At 37.8% G+C, this 18,351-nt stretch overlaps 1 long non-coding RNA gene across 4 annotated transcripts in view; it reads right to left on the reverse strand.

The window, feature by feature from the left end:
* LOC123582996 overlaps positions 1 to 18,351 on the reverse strand; it is a 68,012-nt gene that overhangs the window by 15,432 nt on the left and 34,229 nt on the right. For 2 of the 4 annotated variants that reach the window (XR_006704689.1, XR_006704686.1), the window contains exon 4: positions 13,485 to 13,607. This is a non-coding gene — a long non-coding RNA (uncharacterized LOC123582996). Of the gene's footprint in view, positions 1 to 3,111; positions 3,223 to 13,484; positions 13,608 to 18,351 lie in introns of all 4 variants that reach the window. The other 2 variants (XR_006704687.1, XR_006704688.1) reach the window with 2 other exon arrangements.

Raw genomic sequence — 18,351 nt, forward strand, 5'->3', positions numbered from 1 at the left:
CTCAGGTCATGATCTCACGGTCTGTGAGTTCGAGCCCCGCGTCGGGCTCTGTGCTGACCGCTCAGAGCCTGGAGCCTGTTTCAGATTCTGTGTCTCCCTCTCTCTCTGCCCCTCCCCTGTTCATGCTCTGTCTCTCTCTGTCTCAAAAATAAATAAACGTTAAAAAAAAAATTAAAAAAAAAATCAAGAATGCAAAACCAGTGCAGCCACTCTGGAAAACAGTATGGAGGTTCTTCAAAAATAAGAATAGAACTACCCTATGACCCAGAAATTGCACCACATTACCCAAAGGATACAAAATCTGACTCGAAGGGACACATGCACGCTGGTATTGATAGCAGTGTTATCAACAATAGCCAAATTATGGAAAGAGCCCAAATTCATTCATCGACTGAAGAATGGATAAAGAAGATGTGGTATATAAATACAAAAGAATATTACTCAGCCATCAAAAATAATGAAATCTTGCCATTTGCAATGATGTGGATGGAGCTAGAGTGTATTATGCTAAGCAAAGTAAATCAGTCAGAGAAAGACAAATGCCATACGATTTCACTGATATGTGGAACTGAAGAAATAAACCAAATGAACATAGAGGGAAAACCACAAAGCAGACTCCTAACTACAGAGAACACACTGAGGTTTACTGGAGGTGAGGTGGGGGGAGAGATGGGTTAAATGGGTGATGGGTATTGAGGAGAGCACTTGTGATGAGCACTGGGTATTGTATGCAAGCAATGAATCACTAAATTCTGCCCCTGAAACTACTATTACACTGTAGGCTAACTAACTGGAATTTAAATTAAAAAATTGATTTAAAAAAAGAATAGAGCCATATTTGAAAATACGTGAGCTTTCACAGAGTCAGAATGTTTTGGCTGCTAGAGGTTCTGCCTCGATGTTAATAGTTGCTGACAGATCAGGGTGGTGGTTGCTGAAGATTGGAATGGCTGTGGCAATTTCTTTTTTCTTTTTTTTTTTTTTTTCAACGTTTATTTATTTTTGGGACAGAGAGAGACAGAGCATGAACGGGGGAGGGGCAGAGAGAGAGGGAGACACAGAATCGGAAACAGGCTCCAGGCTCTGAGCCATCAGCCCAGAGCCCGACGCGGGGCTCGAACTCACAGACCGCGAGATCGTGACCTGGCTGAAGTCGGACGCTTAACCGACTGCGCCACCCAGGCGCCCCTGTGGCAATTTCTTAAAAGAAGACAACAATGAACTTCACTGTGTGGACTGACTCTTCCTTTCATGAACAATTTCTCTGTAGCATATGTTGCTGTTTGGTAACATTTTACCTACAGTAGAACTTGTTCAAAATCGGAGTCAATTCCAACAAACCTTGTCGCTTGCTTTATCAGTTAAGTTTATGTAATATTCTAAGTCCTTTGTTGTCATTTCAACAGTCTTCACGGCATATTCACCAGGACCAGGTGCCATCTCAAGAAACCACTTTCTTTGTTCAGCCATAAGTAACAGCTCCTCATCAGTTAAAGTTTTATCATAAGTTTGCAGCAATTCGGTCATATCTTCAGGCTCTACTTGTAATTCTAGTTCTCTTGCTATTTCCACCAAATCTATTGTTACTTTGTCCACTGAAGTCTTGAACCCCTCAAATTCATTCATGAGGGTTACAATAAATTTCTTCCAAACTCCCATTCATGTTGATATTTTGACCTCATTCTATGAATCATAAATGTTCTTAACAGCATATAGAATGATGAATGCTTTCTAGAAAGTTTTCAATTCACTTTGCCAAGATCCACCAAGGGAATCACCATCTGTGGCAGCTATAGTTTATAAAATGTATTTCTTAAATAATGAGGCTTAAAAGTCAAAATTATTCCTTGATCCGTGGGCTGCAGGGTGGATGTTGTGTTAGCAGGCATGAAAACACTAACCTCATTGTACATCTTATCAGAGCTCTTGGAGGACCAGATGCACAGTCAGTAAGCAGTAATGTTTTTAAATAAGTTTTTTTTTTTTTTCTCTGCAGTAGGTGACATCGTGGGCTTAAAATATTCAGTAAACTGTTGTAGACAACTGTTGTAGATGTGTCGCCATCCAGGTTTGGTTGTTCCATTTAAGGAGCATCAGTCGAGTAGATTTAGCATCATTCTTAATGGCCCTAGGGCTTTCAGAATGATAAATAAGCATTGAATTCATCAGGTGCATTAGCCCCTAACAAGAGAGTCAGCCTGTCCTCTGAAGCTTTGAAGCCAGGCATTGACTTCTCCCCAGTTACAAAAGCCCTAGATGGCATCTTCTTCCAATATAAAGCTACTTCATTTTACATTGAAAATCTGTACCCACCTTCATTAATTATCTTATCTAGACCTTCTGGATAATTAATTATCTTATCTAGACCTTCTGATGCAGCTTCTACATCAGCACTTGCTGTTTCATCTTGTACTTTTACATTATGGAGACGGATTCTTTCTTAAACCACATGAACCAACCTCTCTTAGCTTCAGACTTTTCTTCTGCACCTTCTTCATCTCTCAGCCTTTGTAAAATTGACGACAGTCAGGGCCTCACTCTGAATTAGGCTTTGGTTTAAGAGGACTTGTGGCTTGTTTGACCTTCTATCCAGACCACTCAGACTTTCTCCCTATTTATCAACAAGGCGGTTTGGCTTTCTTATCATTTGTGTGTTCGCTAGAGTAGCATTTGTAAATTTCTTCAAGAACTCTTCCTCTGCCTTCACAACTTGGCAAAGTGTTTGATGCACAGGTTTAGTTTTTGGCCTAGCTCAGCTTTCAACATTCCTTCCTCGTTAAGCTTAATAATTTCTAGCTTTCAATTTAAAGTGAGAGACATGCAACTCTTCTTTCACTTAAACACTTAGGGGCCCATTGTAGGGTTATCAGTTGGCCTGGTTTCAATAGTGTTGTGTCTCAGGCAAGAGAGAGACCCAAGGAGAGGGAGAGACACAGGGGAACAGCCAATTGGTAGAGCCATCAGAACACAAAAAACATTTACCGACCAAGTGTGCCATCTTATATGGTCATGGTTCATTGCACTCCAAATCAATTACAATACATTTCTGATCACAGATCACCATAATAAATATAATAATAATGGAAAAGTTTGAAATATTAGGAGACTCACCAAAATGTGACACAGAGACACGACATGAGCAAATGCTTTGGAAAAATTGCACTGACAGACTTGCTCAATGAAAAATACTCACAAACCTTCAGTTTGTAAAATATGCAGTATCTGCAAAGTACAATAAAGCAAAGCAAAATAAAACAAGGTATGCTTCTATATATTTCCTTCCATCTCCTTGAATAGGAAAGAAGTTAAATAAGTGACTCTGAATCTTTTTGGGCTCAAGAATTCTCTACACCTAAAAATAATTGAGGACCAGAAAGAACTTTTGTTGATATGGGTTATTTTATATTTCCCTAATATTTACCTTGTTAAGGAAATAAACTAAGAGTTTAAAAAAAATGTTATTTACTTTAAAATAACAATAATAAACATGTTTTAACATTAAAAAGTCTTTAAAAATTGTCTATATTTTCAAAAAATAGTAACAAGAATTGTGACTTTGTCCTACAATTTTGAAAACCCTTTAATATCAGGCTTCATAGAAGACAATTAAATTATCATATCTGCTCCTGCATTCATCTGGGTTTTTTCAAATTTTTTTAGTGTTTATTTATTTTTGAGAGAGAGAGAAAGACACAAGAAGGGGAAGGGCAGAGAAAGAGGGAGATACAGAATCCAAAGCAGGGTCCAGGTTCTCAGCTGTCAGCACAGAGCCTGACATGGAGCTCAAACTCACGGACCGTGAGATCATGACCTGAGCCAAAGTCAGATGCTCAACCGACTGAGCCACCCAGGCACCCCTGCCTTTATCTGTTTTAATATGCTGTTTTGTTGAAGTATAATAAAGAAAATATGGTCTCACACAGACATGTAGTTGGACAAAGAAGTAGTATTTTAATAGCCTTTCAGATAATTATGAATATTCTTCTTTGACACTATATCAAAACTCAATAGGTGTAGCTTTTTAGGTGAGTTGCTCTATGGAATATAAAGCCATATCACTGAATTTTTCATACTCTATTGTGTTAAAACCCATTCATCTATTTTATACTTTGAACAGATCCTTTACTGATGTGCAACTTTGCAATATCACACATTAATCATTTGTAAAATATTTGTTCATGAGACTATTGCAGATGTCCCCAAACTGACATTTTATTGTATAATAAAACACATCACATTTGCTGTTATAGCAAAAGATATCATAAAAAAAGAGGTTTGGGGAGTTGTCAAGTTCATGTGACATACGCCACAAGGTACTAGTACAGTTTGATCAACTAAAGAACTATAAAAACACAATGTATTATTTTATATGCTGAGGTCTGCTAATGCTAGTATCTTAGATGTACCCACTTCATAATAATAGGAATGACTATAAAGATCCTAATAATACATAATAATATAATCTTAAAATGATCTGATGTCTATGATTTGCTTCAAAATAATTAAAAGGAGGGGACATGGAGGTCATTATAGATAAAACAAGATTAGACATGGGTGGAAAGTTATTATTAATTATATTATTCCTTTTACTTGAGTTCATGTTTGAAATTTGCCAAAATAAATATTAATATATAACTTGAACTCTTCAGTGGAGTTACTTTTCTTTTTTGGATCATAACATGACTAATTAAGATCCAAACTTTTTAAATTCAATTTGACGGGTTACACAACTAACAAAAGATCTACCTTACGATGATTTGGCACTATACAGGAGTACTTAACATTGATTTCTCATACTCTTCTAAAATAACAATTTTCTTTCACAAATATCATCTAACAAGCTTAGTCCTTACCTCAGGTCACAGGCAAAAAATATCAGGTAATTCTACCTATAGTTTACCAAACAAAGTATCCTAATAAATGTTCAAATTATTTTCCAGTATTGGATTTTAACTTACAAATTTACATAGGAATATATTTTTTTCACTTGAGGAAAATAAAATATTTTTGCAGGTGCTCTTGTTAAACTAATTAATGTATTGTTTCCTATAACCCAGACTTCTCTTTTTTTTTTCTCAATTTAAGCAATAATTCCAAAGTGATTTTCATGTCTAAATGAAAGGAACTTTTCATTTAAAAATTAGGTTAATTTACCTATTGAATTTCAAAGATTTAAGACCATATCTGAAGAGATTGAATTAGTAATCAAAAATCTCCCAAAAAACAAGAGTCCAGGGCCAGATGGATTTCCAGGGGGAATTCTACCAAACATTTAAGGAAGAGTTAACACCTATTCTCTTGAAGGTGTTCCAAAAAAAAAAAAAAAGAAATGGAAGGAAGACTTCCCAACTCTTTCTATGAAGCCAGCATTACTTTGATTCCAAAACCAGACAAAGACCCCACTACAAAGGAGAACTATAGACCAATTTCTCTGATGAACATGGATGCAAAAATCCTCAACAAGATATTAGCCAACCAGATCCAACAATATATTAAAAAAAAATTTTCACCACGACCAAGTGGGATTTATACCTGGGATGCAGGGCTGGTTCAATATCTGCAAAACAATCAATGTGATTCATCACATCAATAAAAGAAAGGACAAGAACCACATGATCCTCTCAATAGATGCAGAGAAAGCATTTGACAAAATACAACATCCTTTCTTGATAAAAACCCTCAAGAAAGTAGGGACAGAAGAATCATACCTCGAGATCATAAAAGCCCAACGTTATGAAAGACCCAATGTTAATATCATCCTCAATGGGGAAAAACTGAAAGCTTTCCTCCTAAGGTCAGGAACAAGACAGGGATGTCCACAGTCACCACTGTTATTCAACATAGTACTGGAAGTCTTAGCCTGAGCAATCAGACAACACAAAGAAATAAAAGGCATCCAAAGCAGCCAAGGGGAGGTCAAACTTTCATTCTTCGCAGATGACACGATACTTCATATGGAAAACCCAAAAGATTCCACCAAAAGACTGCTAGAACTGATCCATGAATTCAGAAAAGTGGCAGGATATAAAATCAATGCACAGAAATTGGTTGCATTCCTAAACACCAAAAATGAAGCAACAGAAAGGGAAATCAAGGAAACTATATCATTTACAATTGCATCAAAAACCATAAAATACCTAGGAACAAATATAACCAAAGAGGTAAAGAATCTATACACTGAAAACTATAGAAAGCTTATGAAGGAAATTGAAGAAGACATAAATAAATGGAAAAAGATTCCATGCTCCTCAATAGTAAGAACAAATGTTGTTAAAATGTCAGTACTACGCAAAGCAATCTACATATTCAATGCAATCCCTATCAAAATAACACCAGCATTTTTCACAGAGCTAGAACAAACAATTCTAAAATTTGTATGGAACCAGAAAAGACCCCAAATAGTCAAAGCAGTCTTGAAAAAGAAAACCAAAGCAGGAGGCATTACAATCCCGGACTTCAAGCTATACTACAAAGCTGTAATCATCAAGACAGTATGGCACTGGCACAAGAACAGACACTCAGCTCAGTGGAACAGAATAGAGAACCCAGAAGTAGACCCAAAAACATATGCCCAAATAATCTTTGACAAAGCAGGAAAAAATACCCAATGGAATAAAGACAGTCTCTTCAGCAAGTGGTGCTGGGAAAACTGGACAGAGACATGCAGAAAAATGAACCTGGACCACTTTCTTACACCATACACAAAAAGAAACTCAAAATGGATGAAAGACCTCAAAGTAAGACAGGAAGCCATCAAAATCCTTGAGGAGAAAGCAGGCAAAACCTCTTTGATCTTGGCTGCAGCAACTTCTTACTCAACACATCTCTGGAGGCAAGGGAAACAAAAGCAAAAATGAACTATGGGGACCTCATCAAAATAAAAAGCTTCTGCACAGCAAAGGAAATAATCAGCAAAACTAAAAGACAACCGATGAAATGGGAGAAGATATTTGCAAACCACATATCAAATAAAGGGTTAATATCCAAAATCTATAAAGAACTTATCAAACTCAACACCCAAAAAAAACAAATAATTCAGTGAAGAAATGGTCAAAAGACATGAATAGACACTTCTCCAAAGAAGTTGGACATTCAGATGGCCATCTGCCACATGAAAAATGCTCCACATCACTCATCATCAGGGAAATACAAATCAAAACCACAATGAGGTACCACCTCACACCGGTCAGAATGGCTAACATTAACAACTCAGGCAAGAGCAGATGTTGGCGAGGATGTGGAGAAAGAGGATCTCTTTTGCACTGTTGGTGGGAATGCAAACTGGTGCAGCCACTCTGGAAAACAGTATGGAGGTTCCTCAAAAAATTAAAAATAGAACTACCCTATGATCCAGTAATTGCACTACTAGGTATTTATCCAAGGGATACGGGTGTGCTGTTTCGAAGGGACACATGCACCCCCATGTTTACAGCAGCAATATCAACAATAGCCAAAGTATGGAAAGACCCCAAATGTCCACTGATAGACGAATGAATAAAGAAAATGTGGTATATATATACAATGGAGTATTACTCGGCAATCAAAAAGAATGAAATCTTGCTATTTGCAAATATGTGAATGGAACTAGAGGGAATTATGCTAAGCAAAATTAGTCAGTCAGAGAAAGACAAATATCATGTGACTTCACTCATATGAGGGCTTTAAGACACAGAACAGATGAACACAAGGGAAGGGAAGTAAAAATAATATAAGAACAGGGAGGGGGACAAAACATGAGAGACTCTTAAATATGGAGAACAAACAGGGTTTCTGGAGGGGTGTGAGGGGGGGAGAATGAGCTAAATGGGTAAGGGACATTAAGGAATCTACCCCTGAAATCATCGTTGCAATATATGCTAACTAACTTGGATGTAAATTAAAAAAAAAAAAAAAAAAAGAACAAATTTGAAAAGAGGACACCCCTCATCTCATAGCCTAAATAGCAGGCTTTTCTCCCCCTTACTTTTCATATTGGATGATTATTCTCCATGTCTCCTAATGTTAATACAGAACTTTAACTACTCAAAAGTATGAGCAAAATGAGGTGGGACAGAGAAAGGTTACTGGTGCTCTTTAACAGTGCTCTCTGAGGGCATCATAAAAGACTTATATGTTTTTTTATAACTTTTAAAATCTCATTGAAGTTTCACATGGAAAGTGTCTTTGTAACTTGTGCACTTAAAAAAAAGTTCTTTAGTTTCCTTTAAGCTAGGATATTTCTCTGTTTTGTCTTTTATGCCATTAATATTTTTAGAGTCCAGATCAATTGTTTTGCCAAAATGTGGTAAAAAGGCCAAAACTATTTTTTTTTTTTAAATGATATAGGGGCGCCTGGGTGGCGCAGTCAGTTAAGCGTCCGACTTCAGCCAGGTCACGATCTCGCGGTCCATGAGTTCGAGCCCCGCGTCGGGCTCTGGGCTGATGGCTCAGAGCCTGGAGCCTATTTCCGATTCTGTGTCTCCCTCTCTCTCTGCCCCTCCCCCGTTCATGCTCTGTCTCTCTCTGTCCCAAAAATAAATAAAAGTTGAAAAAAAAATGATATAAACAGAAGTTTCATCTTCATCCTGTTACCACTCTTCCCATTTAGGTGACCATTTTTTAAGAATTTCTAGTTTATATGGGGCACCTGGGTGGCTCAGTTGGTTAAGCATCTGACTTTGGCTCAGGTCATGATCTCACGGTTCATGAGTTCGAGCCCCGCTCGGGCTCTGTGCTAACAGCTCGGAGCCTGGAGCCTGCTTCAAGTTCTATTCTTCCTCTCTCATGCTCTGCCTGTCTCTCTCTCTCAAAAATACATAAACATTAAAAAAAATTAAAAGGAAGCCATACAGAGAAATACAGATACCATATGTTTTCACTCTTATGTGGATCCTGAGAAACTTAACAGAAACCCATGGGGGAGGGGAAGAAAAAAAAAAAAGAGGTTAGGGTGGAAAAGAGCCAAAGCATAAGAGACTCTTAAAAACTGAGAACAAAATGAGGTTTGATGGGGGGTGGGAGGCAGGAGAGGGTGGGTGATGGGTGTTGAAGAGGGCATCTTTTGGGATGAGCACTGGGTGTTGTATGGAAACCAATTTGACAATAAATTTCATATATTAAAAATAAATAAAAAATTTAAAAAAAAAAATAAATAAATAAATAATTAATTAATTAAAAGGGGCGCCTGGGTGGCTCAGTCGGTTGAGCGTCCAACTTCGGCTGAGGTCATGATCTCGCGGTTCCTGAGTTCGAGCCCTGCGTCGGGCTCCGGGCTGACAGCTCAGAGCCTGGAGCCTGATTCAGATTCTGTGTCTCCCTCTCTTTCTGTCCCTCCCCTGCTCATGCTCTGTCTCTCTCTGTCTCAAAAATAAATAAAACACAAAGAAAAATTTTTTTTAATTAAAAAAATAATTTCTAGTTTATAACTACTCTATTTTGTTGTCTTCTTCTTCTTCTTCTTCTTCTTCTCCTTCTTATTCATTTACAAAAATAGGTGCATTTATCTCCCTTCTTTCTTATGCAAAAGTTAGTATGCTATATTCTTTTATACTTCTTTTTCCAACTTAACAATATGTCTGGAAACACTCCATATCAGAGATCTTCAATTTCTAAATACCGTGTTCTATTTTTGCCACAAATAACTCCATCGTATGGATGTGCCACAGTTTATTTAGTCATCCTCCTATGGATGGGCATTAAGGTTATTTCTAATCTTTCATGCTTAGAAGTAATGCTGGAATGAATAACCATGTCTATGTTTTGTTTCATATTAATAGATGAGCGCTTCAGTGTAAAATTGTCAGGGTACTTTTCTTCTTATATTTATTTGAACTTATCCTTTTTCTTTTAAGTTATGTGATATTTTTACATTGACATCTTTGATCTATTTGGAGTTCATTCTTTGTATGATATAGGGTGATTCAATGACCATCAAGTTGCCACCCTATCATTTATTTAAAAGCCCACCTTTCCCCCCAGGGATTTGAGTAGCCACATGTAAAATATAATACATTTCTATATATCCTTCGGTATATTTCTGTATTTGAATCTCTTCACTAATCTATTATCCAGCAATACCATGGTGTTTTAATTACAGAGGCAGTATAGTATGTTTTAATATCTGGTAGGGCTAGGGACCCTCATTTTTCTTCTTTAAACAGGATTTTCACAGCTATTCTTACAAGCTTCTTTTCTTTTTTTTTTTTTTAAATTTTTTTTTTAACGTTTATTCATTTTTGAGAGACAGAGAGAGACAGAGCATGAGCAGGGAAGGGGCAGAGAGAGGTAGACACAGAATCTGAAACTGGCTCCAGGCTCTGAGCTGTCAGCACAGAGCCCTATGCGGGGCTCAAACTCACAAACTGTGAGATCCTGATCTGAGCCAAAGTCAGACGCTCAACCTACTGAGCCACCCAGGTGCCCCAAGCTTATTTTCTTCTTTTTTTTTTTCAACGTTTATTTTTGGGACAGAGAGAGACAGAGCATGAACGGGGGAGGGGCAGAGAGAGAGGGAGACACAGAATCGGAAACAGGCTCCAGGCTCTGAGCCATCAGCCCAGAGCCCGACGCGGGGCTCGAACTCACGGATTGCGAGATCGTGACCTGGCTGAAGTCGGACGCTTAACCGACTGCGCCACCCAGGCGCCCCCCAAGCTTATTTTCTTATATGAACCTTAGAACCAATTTCTCTTGCTCCAGAAATACTTGTGGTATTGCAATTGAGATAGCACTAAATGAAAGTGCTAACTTAGGGAGAACTGACATCTACATGTCATTGACACATTCTATCCATAAAGAAGGGATGCCTTTTAATTTGCTCAAGTCTGTTGTGTCTTTCAAGATTGCTATGAAGTTTTCCTCATACGGGTTTTGCATATTCTTGTTAGGTTTATTCCCTAGTATATTGTCTTTTTTGTTACTATTCTAAAAGAGATTTATCTTTATTATTAAATCTGTTAGGAATCACCCTACTTTGAATATCAAAAGCCATCTATTACATTTCTCTTGGCAGTAGAATACTTTTACCTCAGTGAAACAATTTTAATCTTTCCCTAGGGCAGATGGATATTGAGGGCTGAGTGGACACAAAATTCATGTACTGTACTTGAAAGGGCAAAACAGTATCTTTCTACCTTGAAAGTGAGCTCACTGGTTTCCTGAGGGCCTTTTTTGATAATTTCTGTGCCAGAATGACACCTAGTGGCCCATTCTGGTATAGGCGTTGGTAGAGAGGTAATCACTTGTTAACAGAATTAGAACTACGTTACTTAGCACATTTGAATTTTAGATTATATATAATTAACTATTACAAAACATATGGTAAGAATAGCCACATAAATTAATGGATATATGAGAATCACTGCTTTAAACAATAGAAGTTTCCCTTTGAAATAAAAATTTCCAAATTTCTCTATTTCATATGGTTTCCTATTTCATACGCCAAATCCATTTTATATTATTAGTTCCTTGCCCACCATATGTAGTTAGCAAATATGTCAGGAAGAAAAGTGACTAGAAATATTTCTGGTTTTGAAGGCAAACTTAAAGTTATGTCTTTGCTCCATCACTGTGTTTTAAACAAATTATTAAACTTCCTGAATCTCTGTGTGACCAGCATTTGGAAGGAAATAAAATGTTTTGCATCACATACTGGGTCTTTAGAGAGTATAGAAAAAAATCATAGAAAGAAAAATACAAGTGAGATCAAGAATTCAGGAGCACTGGGTGCTGTATGTAAGTGTTGAATCATTAAATTGTACACCTGAAACTAATATTATACTGTATGTTAACTAACTTTGAGTGAAATAAAAACTTAAGAAAAAAATTTAGAAGAGTGGAGCCACAGGTGATGAAAAGAAATGTGAAACACCCAGGATTCTCCCCCATCAAGACTCAGACAAATGACATTCTTTACTATGCATGGCATGGAGTTTTCTAATAATCTTAAGCAAACCTGAAAAAACTCAAGAGAATTTAACTAACATATAAATTATACATATAAAGAACCTGACATATAATATATGCTACAGAAACTTTGGTTCTCTGTCTATATGTACAGGTCCATAAAAACGAACGGTAATAAATAAGAGGATTACTTGATCTTTGGTATCATGTACCTTGAAAAGCCAGAAAAGTAATGTAAAAACTTAAAATATCAAAGTACAAATTTTGGAAAATGATGGAAAACTTTTGGTGAGGAAGGTCAATCTTAGTTTCTCATTATAGAGCACACACACTTGTTAAAATATATAATTTAACAAGACTTTATTCAGCACTATTGTAATAGGTGCCAAGACTATAACAAAACAGCAGAGAGATTGGGCTCAACTACAAATATAGCAAAGAAAACTGGATATTTGTAGCAAAGGAACAGTGTGAGGTGTCAGTGGATAAAACTACAAAGAGGAGACATCAAGGGTAGGGAGATTTTTGCTAAACCAACTAACAAGATTCTTGTTGAAGGCAAGCCAAGGTATCAAGGGTGGGGGGTTCTTGCTAAACTAAGTTTGCAGGATTCTTACTACAACTGGAGTAGACAGGACAAAGACAAGACCTAAGGATAAAGCCTACTTGAAAAGATAGCTCAGAGGAGCCTGACTGAAGTTTGATCCAGAAGAGAGTCTTTGTCATAATCCTCAAAGACTGTCACTATGGATGATGTCTGAATGGATACTGCTCTAGATTTAAGGCCTCTTATGTGATACAGAAAATGACCACGCATTTTACACTTATTTGTGAATGACCATATTTTAATTAAGAGAGTACTTTTAGGAAAAGGTGCATCATAACTAAATAGTGAGAGAAAAATTTGCAATGTTAAGTGGAAAAGCATCTCAGGCAAGCAGGAATGTGGAGAAACACGAAGACCTGAGTTTTGTCTCCAATCTTGCCTGCCTCAGCCCCTATTTTAAGAAATTAGATACCACCAGTTTATATTGCACTACTGAAAATTAACCTACTTATAATTTTTTTTATTCTTTATTTATTTTTGAGAGAGAGACACTGAGACAGAGTGCAAGTGGGGGAGGAACAGAGAGAAAGGGAGACAGAATCCAAAGCGGGATCCATGCTCTGAGCTGTCAGCACACAGCCCGATGCAGGGCTTGAGGTCATGAACCGTGAGATCATGACAAGAGCCCAAGTCAGAGGCTTAACCGACTCGGCCACCCAGGTGCCCCCCAAAATAACCTACTTATAAAAGGAAAGCTAATTTTGTTTTCTATAGATCCTAAGATGTCAGGGTGACATCTGGTGGACAGAGTCCTAACATGTTTATGAAGGCAGTGTAAATTTCTACCTGGCTCCCCGCTTCTCAAAGTTGTGTAAGAGTTCATATTTTTTTTTAATTTTTTTTCAATATATGAAATTTATTGTCAAATTGGTTCCATAAAACACCCAGTGCTCATCCCAAAATGTGCCTTCCTCAATACCCATCACCCACCCTCCCCTCCCTCCCACCCCCCATCAACCAAGAGTTGATATTTTAAAAGGAAGTTGTGCCTTACCTGGGCAGAAATACAAGGTTTAACCCCCAATACAAACCATTCAAGATGGGTCCTCATAATTGAATGGCTGGATCTAGAGATTTCACAAATACTATCAATGCTCATTTCTATGAAGAAATATGGCTGTGAATGAAAAAAAAATTGCTTTTGTATGTGTTTTGTCCTGTTAAAGGATAGTTGTTAAGAGAGGGTATAATTGGGACTCATGCAGATACAGAATGATCCGGGGTCAAAGATTTTACCTAGCTCATTCACTAATGAGAAAACCAGTAAATTCTTGTAAACTGTTCAAAGAAGAATTCAAAGGATACATGTGTATAGTCAGAAAAGGAATGCCAAAATAAAATGGATCAACAATTACATTCCACCAGATACAACTAATTTTCATTCCTGTGGACAATATCATCTGTATTATTATTAATTTTATATAATTCCATTGAGCTGTAAAATAGTCAAATATATTGAAAGGCAGAGACAACTGGAATGAGTGTCCATTTCGAACTCTTTCATTAATTTTTCTGACATTCTTCAAACAATCAATAATTACTTATTAAACACCAATTATGCACAACACCAGAAAACTGAGGAGAAAGGAAAGTCATATGCACTTAAGCAATATAAAATACATTTGATAAAATCAGGGTAATGCCTAAAGCAGACCTTTTGTAATTCTGATAGATCCTTTGTATCTATCAGATAGATAGACTGTAGATTCCTTTCTTCCTCACCTCTCTCCACAAATATTTATGGAGCACCTACTGTTGATATATGCTTTCTACGCACTTTCTAGGCAGTAGGTATGAAATGTGAAAGAGAGACAGGTTCTTTTATCCACTGGTGTTTTCTTTCTAGTGAGGGAAGGTAGACAATTAACAGGCAACAAAAAATTCACGTCAATATTTCTTGTAACACCTTGATATTACAATTCTTGAAACTTTTCAAAACCAAAGACCTTTACCTTCATGCCATGGGAGTTCTCCCCCTAAGGTGTATTCCAGAGCAATATAATGCAGGTTCTGCTGTCATTTTGATTGTGCTCAAATTTTGGCTCAGTATTTTGCTGGCCATGTTAATTTAAGCAAATTACTGAAATACACTGTGCCTCAGCTTTCCTTTCTGTTAAATGGATATAGTAGTAATTACTTCACAGGATTATGATGAGAATTAAAGAGTTATTACAATATATCTTATGTCAAGAGTACCTGATACATAGTCAGTGCTCAATACTATTGTTACCAATAGTGTTTAGTAATAATATTTCTTTAAAAAAATTTTTTTAATGTTTATTTATTTTTGAGAGAGACAGAGACAGAATGTGAGTGGGTTAGGGGCAGAGAGAGAGGGAGACACAGATTCTGAAGCAGGCTTCAGGCTCTGAGCTGTCAGCACAGAGCCTGATGCTGGGCTCGAACTCACGAGCTGTGAGATCATGACCTGAGCCGAAGTCGGATGCTCAACCGACTAAGCCACCCAGGTATCCCTAGTAATAATATTTCTATTGTTACTAGTATTATTACAACTTTGAATTTCATCACCTTTTGGAAATGATTGAGTCTTGCAAATTTTCACTCTTGATTCAATCTCATGTGAACAGGTTAGATTCATTCATTTTTTCAGTGAGTTGAGCAACTATCATATGCACAGACATTGCATTAAGCACTGCAGATCTAAAGATAAGGAAGATATTGAAATGCACAAAAATAAAATGCATGGCCAGTTCATAAAACTGCCAGCAGTTAAATGTGACCAGAGCATAAGGTACAAGATGAAGGCTGAATGAAAGGTCTATGCAAGATGATTGATGTCAACTCAGAAAAAAAATCTTCCTAATCACTACAGGAGATTGAATACTTTTCAAAAAAAAGGGGGGGAGCCACAAGCTTTTTTAGCAGAAGAGGGACATAATCAAAGTTTTGCCACAGAAAATCAATCTGGCACACGTGTGGATTGGAACTTGGAGAAGACAGCACAGAACACAGGATCCAGGTTAAGAAGTTGGCAAGGTAGTCCAGGTGAGAAAAGAAGTAGGCAGTGGCACGAGGAGGAGAGAGAAGGCGACAAATCTGAGAGACCTCTATAAAAGGTGTTTATCTCCAAACCTCACCAGCCTGTGAGGAAAGATTGAGCCACACCAACTCATATTCTAATCTTGCTCCAAGCCTTACCTGCTCAAAGACTTCCATTGTTTCTTGTACGTATTCCCAAAATGTTTCTGAAAGTTTGAGAACAACAAACATTTCAGGGTGCCATGTGCCACCAGCATCTTCTGCTCTGAAATCCAGAAATTTGCTCATTTTCCCTGACCACCAGTGCTCTCAGTCTTAAAGTGCAGCAGAAGCCCCACAATATCTTACAAAATGAGAAGGGGTGTCCAACGAACATCCCTCCAACTCTTATTGTATTTAATTGCGGAGTGTCCAAAACAGGGTATTTTGAACAAAGATGTGCTACAGGTGTAGTGAGAGAGGTCCCCAGGACACATGCCATCCATTTTTCCCCAGGAAGTACTTGCTACTGAGATAGCTGGATTGGCATGACTCCACAAAGCAGTCACTGCCTTGCACAACTCCAACCTTCAGTCCCTGTTGCTAGGTCAAAAGGCTCATGCTAGATCCCTTCTCTGCTTAGAATAAATTCTTTCTGTAGGTACTCTCTACCTGCACTCTGTCCATCCGGTAACACTGTATAAACTCCTAACGTGGGGACAGTTCTCAGCACTCACGGAAATCTGGCAATCAGAACAATTAGAGGTTGAGGAGACAAGGGAAGAAGTAGCTCTATGCACCAGCCACATTAGAATCCAGTTCCAATCCAGCTAAAATTCCAGTTGTATTCCAGATAATACAGTAACCAAGCAAATGTACAATGGGAGGGAAAGACAATAGGCAAGGATGACAATGAGGTATCTGACTTAGAGATCTAAAAGCTCTCATTCACACACAAAAATAGGGGATCCAGGAGAAGCAGATATTTGTGTAAAAAGGACAGACTCAGTTTGGGACATGTTTTATGGAGCAGAACATTTAAGCAGAGGCATCTCAAGGATAAAAAGTCCTCCAACCACGTTGTATGTATTGGGAAACATTTAAAAGTACATCAGGGGAACATGTACTGGGGGCCAGATAGTTCTTTTTTTAATAGATTCCCTCAGATGATTCAGAAGTCTGGAAAAGCTCTAGGGAAACATTGGCTAGGTCCTGAGACCTTAGTGAAAAATCATTTACTGTATATCTTAGAAGGCTGACTCTGTTTTGGCAAAGCTGCTGGCTGACTTGGTAATGTAACTTGGGGTTTACAGGAGAGGTCTTTACTTGCAAATATCTATCACCTTATTAATTGAATTTCAATATATTGTTATTAATTAATTAATTAATTAATTAATGGTTTTTAATCTTTGAAAAGCCCTCATAACATTCACCAAAATAGCAACAGGGGTTGTCTCTGGGAGAGGGTGCTTCAGGTAAGATTTGTAGTTTCAAGCACTAGAAAAAAAATTCTGGTTGTTTTAAACAAAAAAGACACTGATTTTAAAAGATCTTAGTTCACAGAATCTTAAGGGTGGGGAGTATATAGGGCCCTAGAGGTGAACTGAGGATGCCAGGAGCAGTGTTAAAAATCACCCAGAAACCAGTTTGGTGAAGTCCCCACACCACAGGCATTGTCTGAAAAGTCCCTCAACGTAATGAAAGATATCAATGTATAGACCTGAGACACTCAGTAAACCCCAGTACCCCATTAAACTTCATGGTGGACAGAGAGGGCTGTCTTTACCAGTGTCCCTGTATCACTGACATTTTTGCCTCAGAAGTAAAAGGAGCTGAAACTCTGAGGCTGGACCTCCTACCAGTGTGGATTCTTTCCCATCTCTGCTTTTTTTTGTGTCTTCAGATCTCCATCTAGGGCACAGCCTCAGTCTTGTGTCCACACCCCAGGTGAAAGGGGAGATTGGGAAACCAGCATTTCTACCTCTACAGTGAAGGAGGTCCAGAAGTTAGCCAACAGGAATAAAAAATGGTCAAAACAGGGGTACTTTATATGATTTTTTCTTCTTTATGTTTTTCCATATGTCCTACTTTTTTTTAATGTTTACTTTTATTTTTATGTTGACAGAGACAGAGAAAGAGAGAGATAGTAGGGAAGGGGAAGAGCGAGGGAGAGAAAGAATCCCAAGCAGGCTCTGCAATGTCAGCACAGAGCCCCACACAGGTCTACATCTCACGAACCTTGAGATCATGACTTGAGCTGAAATGAAGAGTCGATATTTAACCAACTGAGCCAGCCAGGCGCCCCTGTCCTACATTTTTTCAAATGAATAGTGTTACACAGTCAGGAAAAAAAAAATGAAAAGTAAACTTTTTTCACTGGAGTTGTTTTCAATTCTCTTAACCACAACTGTCTGGTATCACTTCCCCCTCTAGTGAAGACAAAGAGAATATACACAGGTGGATGACACTTCTTCTGATCTTTTGGAGAACAGAGTTCTAGAGTTAAATTTACTACCACTCCACTTTATAGATAAGGAAACTGGAGGTGAGAGATAAGACACATGATATATCAAAGTCATGTGTAAAATTAATGGGAGACTCAGCCCTACAATCAGGATATCTTGATAGAGACTTCTATTTTATTTACTCCCATAAATTATGAAGGGCAACATGATGGCATGATTTGAGGGGCATTCAGAAGCCCTGCATCAACCTCTGGTTTTTTAATAGAGAAGAAAAATGAGCTCTGGCTAAACAGTGTGCTGTGTCCAGCAATAAGCCCATCTGTTGGCTGTGCAAACATGGGCAAGTAACAACCTCTCTTTACGACAGTTTTTCTGTTGACAAATGGAAACGATAATAGCAGTTTCCATAGGGGCTGT

The sequence above is a fragment of the Leopardus geoffroyi genome, chromosome B3, assembly GCF_018350155.1.
Source record: "Leopardus geoffroyi isolate Oge1 chromosome B3, O.geoffroyi_Oge1_pat1.0, whole genome shotgun sequence".
NCBI classification, from domain to species: domain Eukaryota; kingdom Metazoa; phylum Chordata; class Mammalia; order Carnivora; family Felidae; genus Leopardus; species Leopardus geoffroyi.